The 15,000-nt window shown below is 62.0% G+C and overlaps 2 non-coding genes across 2 annotated transcripts; both read left to right on the top strand.

Moving 5' to 3' along the window:
* The first annotated feature begins 10,331 nt into the window (after positions 1–10,331).
* Positions 10,332–12,146, top strand: LOC142791664 (small subunit ribosomal RNA). The gene has a single exon (XR_012890362.1). It is a non-coding gene; the product is annotated as a small subunit ribosomal RNA (ribosomal RNA).
* A 1,719-nt stretch (positions 12,147–13,865) lies between these two features.
* Positions 13,866–14,018, top strand: LOC142791661 (5.8S ribosomal RNA). The gene has a single exon (XR_012890359.1). It is a non-coding gene; the product is annotated as a 5.8S ribosomal RNA (ribosomal RNA).
* The last annotated feature ends 982 nt before the right edge of the window (positions 14,019–15,000 follow it).

Genomic DNA, 15,000 nt, shown 5'->3' with positions numbered 1-15,000 from the left:
CTTGTGCCACGAGCAACAGGTCACTAAAAGCCTATAGATGACGGTGTTGGAGGAAAAGAAAAATATCGAGAAAGCACTGCGGTGTGCCGTGCGTAGGGACGGGCGCGCGTGCCACATGCCGCCGAAATATGGGTGTCGGAGAAAACAGAGTGCCGCGCGTAACGAGGGGCGCGCGTGTTACAGAGAGATATGCCCAAACGCATGAAAGTGTACGCAGGTGTCCTAAGGCAGTTTTTTTTTTTTTTTCCTCATTTTGATGTCGCCCCGGCTGACGCGGTTTTCGTTTTTCCGTGCCGCCCCGGCTGACGCGGTTTTCGTTTTTCCGTGCCGCCCCGGCTGACGCAGTTTTTGCGCCGCCCCGGCTGACGCGGTTTTCGCGCCGCCCCGGCTGACGCGGTTTTCGCGCCGCCCCGGCTGACGCGGTTTTTGCGTCGCCCCGGCTGACGCGGTTCGGACTTTGCACTTTTTGGCTCACCCCGGCTGGCGGCCCACTCACTCGATCGCCAGGTCTGTTTGCCCCGGTGGTTCCACCGCCAGGCTTAAGCGCGAACTTTTTTTGTTTGTTTTCTTTTGATTAAGCGCAAGCTTTTTTCTTTGTTTTCTTTTGATTAAGCGCGGGCTTTTTTCTTTGTTTTTTTTTTTGATTTCGCCCCGGCAGACGCGGTTTTTGCGCCGCCCCGGCTGACGCGGTTTTCGCGCCGCCCCGGCTGACGCAGTTCGGACTTAGCACTTTTTGGGCTGAGCCTGGCTGGCGGCCCACTCACTCAATCGCCATGTCTGTTTGCCACAGTTTTCCCGGTGGTGCCGCACCCGGGCTCGCCCCGGCTGACGCAGTTTTCGCGCCGCCCCGGCTGACGCGGTTTCGTGCCGCCCCGGCAGACGCGGTTTTCGCGCCGCCCCGGCTGACGCGGTTTCGTGCCGCCCCGGCAGACGCAGTTCGGACTTAGCACTTTTCGGCTGTGCCTGGCTGGCGGCCCACTCACTCGATCGCCATGTCTGTTTGCCACAGTTTTCCCGGTGGTGCCGCACCCGGGCTCGCCCCGGCAGACGCGTTTTTTTTTTTCTTTCGCCCCGGCTGACGCAGTTTTCGCGCCGCCCCGGCTGACGCGGTTTCGTGCCGCCCCGGCAGACGCGGTTTTTTGCGCCGCCCCGGCTGACGCGGTTTTTGCCGCCCCGGCTGACGCAGTTCGGACTTAGCACTTTTCGGCTGTGCCTGGCTGGCGGCCCACTCACTCGATCGCCATGTCTGTTTGCCACAGTTTTCCCGGTGGTGCCGCACCCGGGCTCGCCCCGGCTGACGCAGTTTTCGCGCCGCCCCGGCTGACGCGGTTTCGTGCCGCCCCGGCAGACGCGGTTTTCGCGCCGCCCCGGCTGACGCAGTTCGGACTTAGCACTTTTTGGGCTGAGCCTGGCTGGCGGCCCACTCACTCGATCGCCATGTCTGTTTGCCACAGTCTTCCCGGTGGTGCCGCACCCGGGCTCGCCCCGGCAGACGCGTTTTTTTTTCTTTCGCCCCGGCAGACGTGGTTCCCCCCCCCCCCTTTTCGCTCGCCCCGGCTGACGAGGTTTTCGCGCCGCCCCGGCTGACGCAGTTTTCGCGCCGCCCCGGCTGACGCGGTTTTCGCGCCGCCCCGGCTGACGCGGTTTTTGCGTCGCCCCGGCTGACACGGTTCGGACTTTGCACTTTTCGGCTGTGCCTGGCTGGCGGCCCACTCACTCGATCGCCATGTCTGTTTGCCACAGTTTTCCCGGTGGTGCCGCACCCGGGCTCGCCCCGGCTGACGCAGTTTTCGCGCCGCCCCGGCTGACGCGGTTTCGTGCCGCCCCGGCAGACGCGGTTTTCGCGCCGCCCCGGCTGACGCGGTTTCGTGCCGCCCCGGCAGACGCAGTTCGGACTTAGCACTTTTCGGCTGTGCCTGGCTGGCGGCCCACTCACTCAATCGCCATGTCTGTTTGCCACAGTTTTCCCGGTGGTGCCGCACCCGGGCTCGCCCCGGCTGACGCAGTTTTCGCGCCGCCCCGGCTGACGCGGTTTCGTGCCGCCCCGGCAGACGCGGTTTTCGCGCCGCCCCGGCTGACGCGGTTTCGTGCCGTCCCGGCAGACGCAGTTCGGACTTAGCACTTTTCGGCTGTGCCTGGCTGGCGGCCCACTCACTCGATCGCCATGTCTGTTTGCCACAGTTTTCCCGGTGGTGCCGCACCCGGGCTCGCCCCGGCAGACGCGTTTTTTTTTTTCTTTCGCCCCGGCTGACGCAGTTTTCGCGCCGCCCCGGCTGACGCGGTTTCGTGCCGCCCCGGCAGACGCGGTTTTTTGCGCCGCCCCGGCTGACGCGGTTTTTGCCGCCCCGGCTGACGCAGTTCGGACTTAGCACTTTTCGGCTGTGCCTGGCTGGCGGCCCACTCACTCGATCGCCATGTCTGTTTGCCACAGTTTTCCCGGTGGTGCCGCACCCGGGCTCGCCCCGGCTGACGCAGTTTTCGCGCCGCCCCGGCTGACGCGGTTTCGTGCCGCCCCGGCAGACGCGGTTTTCGCGCCGCCCCGGCTGACGCAGTTCGGACTTAGCACTTTTTGGGCTGAGCCTGGCTGGCGGCCCACTCACTCGATCGCCATGTCTGTTTGCCACAGTCTTCCCGGTGGTGCCGCACCCGGGCTCGCCCCGGCAGACGCGTTTTTTTTTCTTTCGCCCCGGCAGACGTGGTTCCCCCCCCCCCCTTTTCGCTCGCCCCGGCTGACGAGGTTTTCGCGCCGCCCCGGCTGACGCAGTTTTCGCGCCGCCCCGGCTGACGCGGTTTTCGCGCCGCCCCGGCTGACGCGGTTTTTGCGTCGCCCCGGCTGACACGGTTCGGACTTTGCACTTTTCGGCTGTGCCTGGCTGGCGGCCCACTCACTCGATCGCCATGTCTGTTTGCCACAGTTTTCCCGGTGGTGCCGCACCCGGGCTCGCCCCGGCTGACGCAGTTTTCGCGCCGCCCCGGCTGACGCGGTTTCGTGCCGCCCCGGCAGACGCGGTTTTCGCGCCGCCCCGGCTGACGCGGTTTCGTGCCGCCCCGGCAGACGCAGTTCGGACTTAGCACTTTTCGGCTGTGCCTGGCTGGCGGCCCACTCACTCAATCGCCATGTCTGTTTGCCACAGTTTTCCCGGTGGTGCCGCACCCGGGCTCGCCCCGGCTGACGCAGTTTTCGCGCCGCCCCGGCTGACGCGGTTTCGTGCCGCCCCGGCAGACGCGGTTTTCGCGCCGCCCCGGCTGACGCGGTTTCGTGCCGCCCCGGCAGACGCAGTTCGGACTTAGCACTTTTCGGCTGTGCCTGGCTGGCGGCCCACTCACTCGATCGCCATGTCTGTTTGCCACAGTTTTCCCGGTGGTGCCGCACCCGGGCTCGCCCCGGCAGACGCGTTTTTTTTTTTCTTTCGCCCCGGCTGACGCAGTTTTCGCGCCGCCCCGGCTGACGCGGTTTCGTGCCGCCCCGGCAGACGCGGTTTTTTGCGCCGCCCCGGCTGACGCGGTTTTTGCCGCCCCGGCTGACGCAGTTCGGACTTAGCACTTTTCGGCTGTGCCTGGCTGGCGGCCCACTCACTCGATCGCCATGTCTGTTTGCCACAGTTTTCCCGGTGGTGCCGCACCCGGGCTCGCCCCGGCTGACGCAGTTTTCGCGCCGCCCCGGCTGACGCGGTTTCGTGCCGCCCCGGCAGACGCGGTTTTCGCGCCGCCCCGGCTGACGCAGTTCGGACTTAGCACTTTTTGGGCTGAGCCTGGCTGGCGGCCCACTCACTCGATCGCCATGTCTGTTTGCCACAGTCTTCCCGGTGGTGCCGCACCCGGGCTCGCCCCGGCAGACGCGTTTTTTTTTCTTTCGCCCCGGCAGACGTGGTTCCCCCCCCCCCTTTTCGCTCGCCCCGGCTGACGAGGTTTTCGCGCCGCCCCGGCTGACGCAGTTTTCGCGCCGCCCCGGCTGACGCGGTTTCGTGCCGCCCCGGCTGACGCGGTTTTCGCGCCGCCCCGGCTGACGCGGTTTTTGCGTCGCCCCGGCTGACACGGTTCGGACTTTGCACTTTTCGGCTGTGCCTGGCTGGCGGCCCACTCACTCGATCGCCATGTCTGTTTGCCACAGTTTTCCCGGTGGTGCCGCACCCGGGCTCGCCCCGGCTGACGCAGTTTTCGCGCCGCCCCGGCTGACGCGGTTTCGTGCCGCCCCGGCAGACGCGGTTTTCGCGCCGCCCCGGCTGACGCGGTTTCGTGCCGCCCCGGCAGACGCAGTTCGGACTTAGCACTTTTCGGCTGTGCCTGGCTGGCGGCCCACTCACTCAATCGCCATGTCTGTTTGCCACAGTTTTCCCGGTGGTGCCGCACCCGGGCTCGCCCCGGCTGACGCAGTTTTCGCGCCGCCCCGGCTGACGCGGTTTCGTGCCGCCCCGGCAGACGCGGTTTTCGCGCCGCCCCGGCTGACGCGGTTTCGTGCCGCCCCGGCAGACGCAGTTCGGACTTAGCACTTTTCGGCTGTGCCTGGCTGGCGGCCCACTCACTCGATCGCCATGTCTGTTTGCCACAGTTTTCCCGGTGGTGCCGCACCCGGGCTCGCCCCGGCAGACGCGTTTTTTTTTTTCTTTCGCCCCGGCTGACGCAGTTTTCGCGCCGCCCCGGCTGACGCGGTTTCGTGCCGCCCCGGCAGACGCGGTTTTTTGCGCCGCCCCGGCTGACGCGGTTTTTGCCGCCCCGGCTGACGCAGTTCGGACTTAGCACTTTTCGGCTGTGCCTGGCTGGCGGCCCACTCACTCGATCGCCATGTCTGTTTGCCACAGTTTTCCCGGTGGTGCCGCACCCGGGCTCGCCCCGGCTGACGCAGTTTTCGCGCCGCCCCGGCTGACGCGGTTTCGTGCCGCCCCGGCAGACGCGGTTTTCGCGCCGCCCCGGCTGACGCAGTTCGGACTTAGCACTTTTTGGGCTGAGCCTGGCTGGCGGCCCACTCACTCGATCGCCATGTCTGTTTGCCACAGTCTTCCCGGTGGTGCCGCACCCGGGCTCGCCCCGGCAGACGCGTTTTTTTTTCTTTCGCCCCGGCAGACGTGGTTCCCCCCCCCCCCCCTTTTCGCTCGCCCCGGCTGACGAGGTTTTCGCGCCGCCCCGGCTGACGCAGTTTTCGCGCCGCCCCGGCTGACGCGGTTTCGTGCCGCCCCGGCTGACGCGGTTTTCGCGCCGCCCCGGCTGACGCGGTTTTTGCGTCGCCCCGGCTGACACGGTTCGGACTTTGCACTTTTCGGCTGTGCCTGGCTGGCGGCCCACTCACTCGATCGCCATGTCTGTTTGCCACAGTTTTCCCGGTGGTGCCGCACCCGGGCTTGCCCCGGCAGACGCGTTTTTTTTTTCTTTCGCCCCGGCTGACGCAGTTTTCGCCCCGCCCCGGCTGACGCGGTTTCGTGCCGCCCCGGCAGACGCGGTTTTTTGCGCCGCCCCGGCTGACGCGGTTTTTGCCGCCCCGGCTGACGCAGTTCGGACTTTGCACTTTTTGGCTGAGCCTGGCTGGCGGCCCACTCACTCGATCGCCATGTCTGTTTGCCACAGTTTTCCCGGTGGTGCCGCACCCGGGCTCGCCCCGGCAGACGCGTTTTTTTTTTCCTTCGCCCCGGCAGACGTGGTTCCCCCCCCCCCTCCGTCTTTCTTTTTGTTTTTTTTTTTCGCCGCGGCTGAAGTGGATTTTTCGGTGCCTCGACGCCCCGGTAGTCGCGGTTTTTCCGTTTCCGCACGGCCCCGGCTGACGCTGCTCGGTCACAGTCGCCTTTTGTGAGGATTGCAGACTTCTTGAGCGCGGGTGTTTTTTTTTGTTGTTGTTGTTGTTTTATTACGCATTCGCTCCAGCAGACGCTGTTTAGACTTTTTGTTTCCTCTTTTATCCTGCGACGAGGTGACGAGGTTTATTCGGTGCCCCGCCGCCCCGGCTGAAGTGATTTTTCCTGTCCCGTGCCGCCCCGGCTGACGCGGTTGGGACTTCGCGTTTGTACGGCCGCCACGGGTTTTGGCGCACTCGCTCGGTTGCTTGTTGTTGCCACTTGTTGCGAACCCAGGTTTCTTGAGCGAGCGCGGGCGTTTTTTCTTCCTTTCTTTCTTTGTTCTATGTGTTAGCGAATCGGCCTTTAATATCACACGAGGACTCACAACCAACAATTTTCAGTTTGAAGTGTAAAAAATCTGCAGGTGTTGACGTAACTGACTTGCCCCGTACCCTTGAGTACATCCATGAAGTTCTCGTAGTACTACTAAATCGCATTATTCCAAGTGGAGAAATTCCCATAAACTTGCAAACCTCTACACGAAAATCGGTGCGCGTGATAAAGTTGAAAATTATCGTCCGATATCAAATGTGCCTTCTATAACACAAATTCTAGGAAAAAAAAAAAAAACACTTGTTCGCCGTTTTCTGCGCCGTGACTGGCAGCACTCCGGCGAAGCGAAACGGGGTCGATTCGAGCACGATATCGGCGTCTTTCGACGTGCTCGCCGGCGACCGTCGCACGAGTACGTCGCACGAGCGCGTCTGCCGGGGCGCCGTTTGCGAAGCCGACGCAAAAGTGGGAACCGCCGCTCGGATGATCGCCGCTTTCGGCAGAGTGAGTGTTGGCACTCCGGGGAAGCGAAACAGCGTGAATGCGCCCACGAAATCGGCGTATTTTGAAGTGCCCGCCGGCGACCGTCGCACGAGTACGGTAAACCGCGTCAGCCGGGGCGTAGTTCGGGACGCCGACGAAAAAGTGGGAAGCGCAACTCGGATCTTCGCCGTTTTTGCAGGAGTGAGTGGCGGCCCTCCTGCGAGACCAAGAAGCATCGATTCGTGCACGAATTCGGCGCCTTTCGACGTGATCGCCGGCGACCGTCGCTCGAGTAGGGCAAACCGCGTCTGCCGGGGCGGGCTTCGGGACGCCGATGCGAAAGTGGGAAACGCTGCTCGGATGTTCGCCGTTTTTGGCCGAGTGAGTGCTGGCACTCGGGCGAAGCCAAACGGGGCCGATTACGGCACGATATCGGCGTCTTTCGACGTGCCCGGCGGCGACCGTCGCACGAGTACGGTAAACCGCGTCAGCCCGGGCGGAGTTCGGGACGCCGATGCGAAAGTGGAGAACGCCGCTCGGATCTTCGCCGTTTTTGGAGGAGTGAGTGGCGGCACTCCGGAGAAGCCAAGGAGCGCCAATTAGCGCACGATATCGGCGTCTTTCGACGCGCTCGCCGGCGACCGTCGCACGAGTAGGGCAAACCGCGTCTGCCGGGGCGGGGTTTACGACGCCGACGCAAAAGTGGGAACCGCCGCTCGGATGTTGGCCGTTTTTGGCAGAGTGAGTGCTGGCACACCGGCGACGCGAAAGAGCGCGAAAGCGCCCACGAAAGTGGCGTATTTGGACGTGCTTGACGGCGACCGCTGCAGGAGTACGAAAAACCACGTCAGCCGGGGCGAGCGACCCACGGCGGTCTGGGTGCTTATCGCTGCTATTATAGGGGCACCCCGGCAGACGCAGAAAAAAAAAATTTTTTTTCGACCTTCTTTTTTGCTGGTCGAGCTCGGGTAACCCAGGTCGCAATGGGAGCCGCGCACGAAAGCGGCGTCGCGAGACGCGTTCGCGGTCGCTAGTCGCACGAGCTCGGCAACCGCGTCAGCCGGCGCGGAGTTCGGGATGCCGACGGCTAAGTGGGTACCGCTGCTCGGATGTTCGCCGTTTTTGGCCGAGTGAGTGCTGGCACTCCGGCGAAGCGAAACGGGGCCGATTCGGGCACGATATCGGCGTATTTCGACGTGCTCGCCGGCGACCGTCGCACGAGTACGGCAAAGCGCGTCTGCCGGGGCGAGGTTTGCGATGCCGACGAAAAAGTGGGAAGCGCCGCTCGGATCTTCGCCGTTTTTGCAGGAGTGAGTGGCGGCCCTCCTGCGAGACCAAGAAGCATCGACTCGCGCACGATATCGGTGTCTTTCGACGTGCCCGCCGGCCACCGCCGCACGAGTACGGCAAACCGCGTATGCCGGGGCGGGGTTGGCGACGCCGACGCAAAAGTGGGAACCGCCACTAGGATGTTCGCCGTTTTTGGCAGAGTGAGTGCTGGCACTCCGGCGAAGCGAAAGAGCGCGAATGCGCCCACGAAAGTGGCGTGTTTGGACGTGCTTGACGACGACCACCGCAGGAAAACGAAAAACCACGTCAGCCGGGGCGAGCGACCCATGGCGGTCTGGGTGCTTATCGCTGCTATTATAGGGGCACCCCGGCAGACGCAAAAAAAAAAAAATTTTTTTTCGACATTCTTTTTTGCTCGTCGACCTCGGGTGACCCAGGTCGCAGTGGGAGCCGCGCACGAAAGCGGCGTCGCGAGACGGCTTCGCGGTCGCTAGTCGCACGAGCTCGGCAACCGCGTCTGCCGGGGCGGAGTTCGGGACGCCGACGGCTAAGTGGGAACCGCCGCTCGGATGTTCGCCGTTTGTGGCCGAGTGAGTGCTGGCACTCCGGCGAAGCCAAACGGGGCCGATTCCGGCACGATATCGGCGTCTTTCTACGTGCTCGCCGGCGACCGTCGCACGAGTACGGCAAAGTGCGTCTGCCGGGGCGGGGTTTGCGACGCGTACGCAATAGTGAGAACCGTCGCTCGGATGTTCGTCGTCTTTCGCCGAGCCAGTGCTGGCACTCCGGCGAAGCCGAACGGAGCCGATTCGGGCACGATATCGGCGTCTTTCCACGTGCTCGCCGGCGACCGTCGCACGAGTACGGTAAACCGCGTCAGCCGGGGCGGAGTTCGGGACGCCGATGCGAAAGTGGGAAGCGCCGCTCGGATCTTCGCCGTTTTTGGAGGAGTCAGTGGCGGCACTCCGGTGAAGCCAAGGTGCGCCAATTCGCGCACGATATCGGCGTCTTTCGACGTGCCCGCCGGCCACCGTCGCACGAGTACGGCAAACCTCGTCTGCCGGGGCGGGGTTTGCGACGCCGACGCAAAAGTGGGAACCGCCGCTCGGATGTTCGCCGTTTTTGGCAGAGTGAGTGCTGGCACTCCGGCGAAGCGAAAGAGCGTGAATGCGCCCACGAAAGTAGCGTATTTGGACGTGCTTGACGGCGACCGCCGCAGGAGTACGAAAAACCACGTCAGCCGGGGCGAGCGACCCACGGCGGTCTGGGTGCTTATCGCTGCTATTATAGGGGCACCCCGGCAGACGCAGAAAGAAAAAAAAAAATGGGGACATGGCGTGCGTCACCGTGCGGCTTCGCAGCGTTGCCGAAGTCGCCGAGCCCTTCGACTGAGCCGAACGGCGGACAGGGAACGTTGGTCGGCCGTTCTAACCTGTCGGTGCCACGCCGAGACGTCGTTAAGGAAAACCGCGTCGTGGGCCTCTACGACGCCGTCGAGTCGTTGTACGTTTGGTGTCCAGCGTGTCGGCGGCGAGTAGCGGACACGTCGTTCACGACTTCGGTCTTTCGCAGTCGACGCGAACTTGCGGAGAGTCGTGGTGCCTCACGTTTTCGGCAGAAACCGCGGCGGAATTTTCCCGTGCGTGCGCGCACGACCTCGGTGCTGTGCCGTCAGCGTAGTGTTGCACAAACTCGTGGCCTACCCAAGGTGCGGTACGTTTGCGGCCGTATCCTCGGTGGGAATTTCGTGAGTAGGGTCGCAAATTCTACGACCTCGGCGGGTTTGAGAGCGACGTAGACTTGTGGCACGCTCAACGTGCCACACGTTTCGGGGCACACCCGCGGTGAAATTTTCTCGAGTACGCTCGTATTAGTGCCCAAGGAGGTCTGGGTACTTATCGCTGCTATTATGTGGGGGTTCTCGTGAGCGGCGTACGCGAAAGCGACCGGGTGTCTGATATGCGGCGGGCTTCGGCCTCGTCAAGCGTGTCCTCGGGTCTGCTCCAGGGGAATCCACGGCAGTCGTCTGCAGCCTCATCCGCTTGATGCGTTAGGGGCTGGTTGTCGGACGGTGCCGTTTTACCACGATATCGAGGTGTGTTCCGTGTCGTCCTCGGGCGATTCAGATGCGAAAGCGCCGAAGACGCGGGCGTGACCCGTCGTCTGGCGGCTTTGCAGTCTCGGCTCCGTTGCTAGTTCCGGCCGGTCCACCGACAGTGCAGCGGGCTTGGGCAACCCGCACGGCGCGACCGAGTCGATGCAACGAAAAAGAGCGAGCATGAACGTGCTTCTTGCCGCACGGCTCCCACTCGTCTTTCGGGAAGGTTGTGCCGTAGCGAGCTCGAACGCCGTCATCTCGGAGTGCAAAATAAGCGTGTTGGGGCGCCTGAAGGTGGCCTCCGCCGCACACAGACTGCGTCCGGCCCGCCGAAGGCGAGGACGGACGCGCAGTCGAACGATTACCTGGTTGATCCTGCCAGTAATCATATGCTTGTCTCAAAGATTAAGCCATGCATGTCTAAGTACATGCCGAAATAAGGCGAAACCGCGAATGGCTCATTAAATCAGTTATGGTTCCTTAGATCGTTTCTTCCTACTTGGATAACTGTGGCAATTCTAGAGCTAATACATGCAGTGAGCCTGGAGCCCTTTGGGTAACGGGTGCTTTTATTAGACCAAGATCGATCGGGTTTCGGCCCGTATTGTGTGGTGACTCTGGATAACTTTGTGCTGATCGCATGGCCACGAGCCGGCGACGTTTCTTTCAAGTGTCTGCCTTATCAACTTTCGATGGTAGGTTACTTGCTTACCATGGTTGTTACGGGTAACGGAGAATCAGGGTTCGATTCCGGAGAGGGAGCCTGAGAAACGGCTACCACATCCAAGGAAGGCAGCAGGCGCGCAAATTACCCACTCCCGGCACGGGGAGGTAGTGACGAAAAATAACAATACGGGACTCTTTTGAGGCCCCGTAATTGAAATGAGTACACTCTAAATCCTTTAACGAGGATCAATTGGAGGGCAAGTCTGGTGCCAGCAGCCGCGGTAATTCCAGCTCCAATAGCGTATACTAAAGCTGCTGCGGTTAAAAAGCTCGTAGTTGGATCTCAGTTCCAGACGAGTAGTGCATCTACCCGATGCGACGGCTCGGACTGAACATCATGCCGGTTCTTTCTTGGTGCACTTCATTGTGTGCCTCGAGATGGCCGGTGCTTTTACTTTGAAAAAATTAGAGTGCTCAACGCAGGCGAGTCGCCTGAATAAACTTGCATGGAATAATAGAACAAGACCTCGTTTCTGTTCTGTTGGTTTTTGGAATACGAGGTAATGATTAAGAGGGACGGACGGGGGCATTCGTATTGCGGCGCTAGAGGTGAAATTCTTGGACCGTCGCAAGACGAACTACTGCGAAAGCATTTGCCAAGAATGTTTTCATTGATCAAGAACGAAAGTCAGAGGTTCGAAGGCGATCAGATACCGCCCTAGTTCTGACCATAAACGATGCCAACCAGCGATCCGCCTGAGTTACTCAAATGACTCGGCGGGCAGCTTCCGGGAAACCAAAGTATTTGGGTTCCGGGGGAAGTATGGTTGCAAAGCTGAAACTTAAAGGAATTGACGGAAGGGCACCACCAGGAGTGGAGCCTGCGGCTTAATTTGACTCAACACGGGAAAACTTACCCGGCCCGGACACTGGGAGGATTGACAGATTGAGAGCTCTTTCTTGATTCGGTGGATGGTGGTGCATGGCCGTTCTTAGTTGGTGGAGCGATTTGTCTGGTTAATTCCGATAACGAACGAGACTCTAGCCTATTAAATAGGTGCGGGGTTCCCAGCACCTTACAACCTTCTTAGAGGGACAAGCGGCTCCTAGCCGCACGAAACAGAGCAATAACAGGTCTGTGATGCCCTTAGATGTCCGGGGCCGCACGCGCGCTACACTGAAGGAAGCAGCGTGTCTTTATCCCTGTCTGAAAAGACTGGGTAACCCGTGGAACTTCTTTCGTGATTGGGATAGGGGCTTGCAATTGTTCCCCTTGAACGAGGAATTCCCAGTAAGCGCGAGTCATAAGCTCGCGTTGATTACGTCCCTGCCCTTTGTACACACCGCCCGTCGCTACTACCGATTGAATGATTTAGTGAGGTCTTCGGACCGATGTCCGGCGCGGCCTTTCGGTTGCGCCGGTCTGTTGGAAAGATGACCAAACTTGATCATTTAGAGGAAGTAAAAGTCGTAACAAGGTTTCCGTAGGTGAACCTGCGGAAGGATCATTAACGGATTGTGAAGGGTGAGCGCCTCAGCTGCGTCTGCGCCCGACACTTTCTGCCGCTGACCCCGTTTGGACGCGGGGTCGGCTTTTCCCCACGGGGCTGCCTGAATGTGGAGCGGCACCCCGTGACAAATTGTTGCGCCCAGCGGACGCCAACACCGCGACCTTGGACGGTCGGCCAGGTGGCGGACGCGGGTACAAACGGCGCAACGCACTCATAGGTCGGCTTTCGACCCGCCACAGCACCGTGGCTCGAAGCGCTCGAAATGCGCGACCCGACCGCTGCGGGACCGCCTAGTACTGTAAACAGGAGCGGCGGAGCGCGAACGGCGAGTCGTGGTTACGTCGGTAGAAGGCGAGGCTGCGCGTTCCCGAAACGCCAGCCGAGTGCCCTCCCGACCGTTCGAGCGTGCAAGAACGAGACCCGACAATCGCGCGGCGACTGCCAAGTACGAGAGGAACGGCACAAGCGTCGGCGGTCGGTCAAGGAACTGGCGATGTGACGGGTCCGCTGTGCACCAGTGCATACCGTCCCGCCGTCCGCGGCAAGCGCCTCCGCGTCCTCGGGTGACGGAGGCTGCCGGTCGGTTCTTGCAGGCGAGGGATCTCGCTGGCACCGGTTCGCGTTGACGCGCGGCCGGTCATGGCACGGCGATGCGACGGCCGAGGTGCGCAGTACTCGATGGAGGAACCGCACGCTCCGATGACCGTCCCGCCCTCCGCGGCGTATGCGTACCGACCGTAATGGTTGCAGCAGCGCCGGCCGGCTTTTGAATTCGCCACACGAAACACGGTGCGAGATCGCGGTTAGGGGAGCGTCGACGTTGCCAGGCGTTTTGCTTGCTGCCGAGGGAAAGGCGGCACGGCCACGTCGCGCTCGTCGCGATTAGCGGGTCTGCGCGCTTTGGGAAGGTGCCGCAACGACTTGCCGAAAGAGGAAGCACGGAAGAACGAGGGACTTGGACGTCCCGACAATTGAACGCACTTGCGGCCAGGCCCTTGCTGGCTTCGTTCTTCCGCCTCGAGTAGGCTCGTACGCGGCTCCGGCGCCGAAAGTGGTCCTTGGCACCGACTTCGGTGGACGTGGGAAGTGCCGCGCAAGTACGGCGCGCCTGGCTCCACCTGTTGGCTAAAGTAGGCAGCCGGATCGGCATTTTGGTGTGCGGTGGCAAACCGTGGATGCGAAAAAAGCTTGTGCGATTTCGTGGAACAAAAAGCGGGGGTCCCCCTTTTTATGCGGAGGAGACCGACCCGCCTGCCGTGGTGAACCGCGACGCCACGGTAAAAACGGGAGAGGCTTGTCGATGGGACCGTGCATCCCGCGCTCCACGGAGGCCGGGAGGCGGCCGCCCGAGGAAATGTGTAGCCGTCGAGGCCCGCATCTGCGTGCACTCTTATCCAAATGGGTGTACCGCAGGCATTTTCTGGTTAGGCGGGCCAATGAGAGCGAGCACACAACGATACCTACGGGTCCGGCTTGGAGAACCGGCTTCGACGCCTCCCGAGTATTTATAGAGGGGTGGACCACGAAAGCACTCGCAAGTAGCGAAAGCGAAACGCCGTCCGAAACACACCGTTTGCTCGATTTGCGGCAGCCGAAAAAGGCGCGGCAGAGTTTTGGAGTCCAAGCGTGCGCTGAAAAGCGCCCTTCTTGGCCACTGTTTGGCCGAGTGCCAGAAACGTTTGGTTTTGACTGTACGGAATTGAACAAACACTTTTTCACGACTCTAAGCGGTGGATCACTCGGTTCTCGGGTCGATGAAGAACGCAGCCAGCTGCGAGACTTGGTGTGAATTGCAGGACACACTGAGCACTGATTCTTTGAACGCACATTGCGGCCTTGGGTCTTCCCTTGGCTTCGTCTGTCTGAGGGTCGGATCACATATCAAGAGAGCCTTCGGCGCACAAGGGAACGTGAGCCGTCGACTCGTTTTGACCGCGTCGGCAACACGGACAGCACGCTGAACACCTCACAGCGAGCGCCAACAGCGGCCACTCAAGGGCGAGACGGTGGCGACCGTCGTGCCAGAGCCCAACCGAAACGGGGGCGACCGACTGCATTGAGGATGTGGCACCTCGTTGAGACCGCCGCAGGACTTCGAGTCGGAAGGAAGCCTGCAGGGAAAGTGCGGTCGAGGTTGCGTACTCCTCTCTGCGACCGGGCGCGCAAGAGCTGCGAGAGCCACGGACGCGCAACTTTAACGCACGGTAAACACGAGGAGCGAAAGCCGGCCAGCAAAGCTTCTCCAGCCGTGCGCAAAGTGCGCGAGATCGCAGCCTTGCGTTGCGCTTGTTGCCCTCGAAGTAAGCAGGGTGTCCCGTAGACCGGGCGCTCGAACACGCTGCGGGGCCGTGCCTCCTCCAGGCTTTGCCGCGCGAACAGGGAACGTTCGCGCGCAAAGCGCAGGGAGGTGAGGAGGCTGCGCCCGACGTTTGCGGTTCGCTGCGTACGCGGTTGATGCGGAGAGCACGGCGCGACGACTTGCCGCGAAGCGGAAAAAGTCTCCCGCACGAGTTGGCGAAACGTTGGCGAAGCTTAAGGCGTTCTCGTCGTAGTCCGCCGTCGGTCTAAGTGCTTCGCAGTTCCCGTCCCGTTCAAAAAACTGGGCCACTCCAGTTGGGGCGGGGGCGACGCTACACGAGACGATGCCTCTCGCCAGGCTGCGTGGCTGCCCTTGCGGCGGCGGCGACTGGCCTCGGCGGTGTTTGGGCTTTCGACACGGTCGTTTATCACGCAACTGCTCGGACGACGCACGCGCGCAGCGGAATGCCGCTTGCCAGCCTTGTGAAGATGTGACCCTGTACAGGGTTGCGGGCGCACTTGGTAGGGCGTCGTACTCGGTTCGCGATGGGTTTAC

Source organism: Rhipicephalus microplus, unplaced genomic scaffold, assembly GCF_043290135.1.
Source record: "Rhipicephalus microplus isolate Deutch F79 unplaced genomic scaffold, USDA_Rmic scaffold_181, whole genome shotgun sequence".
NCBI classification, from domain to species: Eukaryota; Metazoa; Arthropoda; class Arachnida; order Ixodida; family Ixodidae; genus Rhipicephalus; species Rhipicephalus microplus.
The sequence above is the reverse complement of the archived record's forward strand: the minus strand, read 5'-3'. Positions and strand labels throughout refer to the sequence as shown.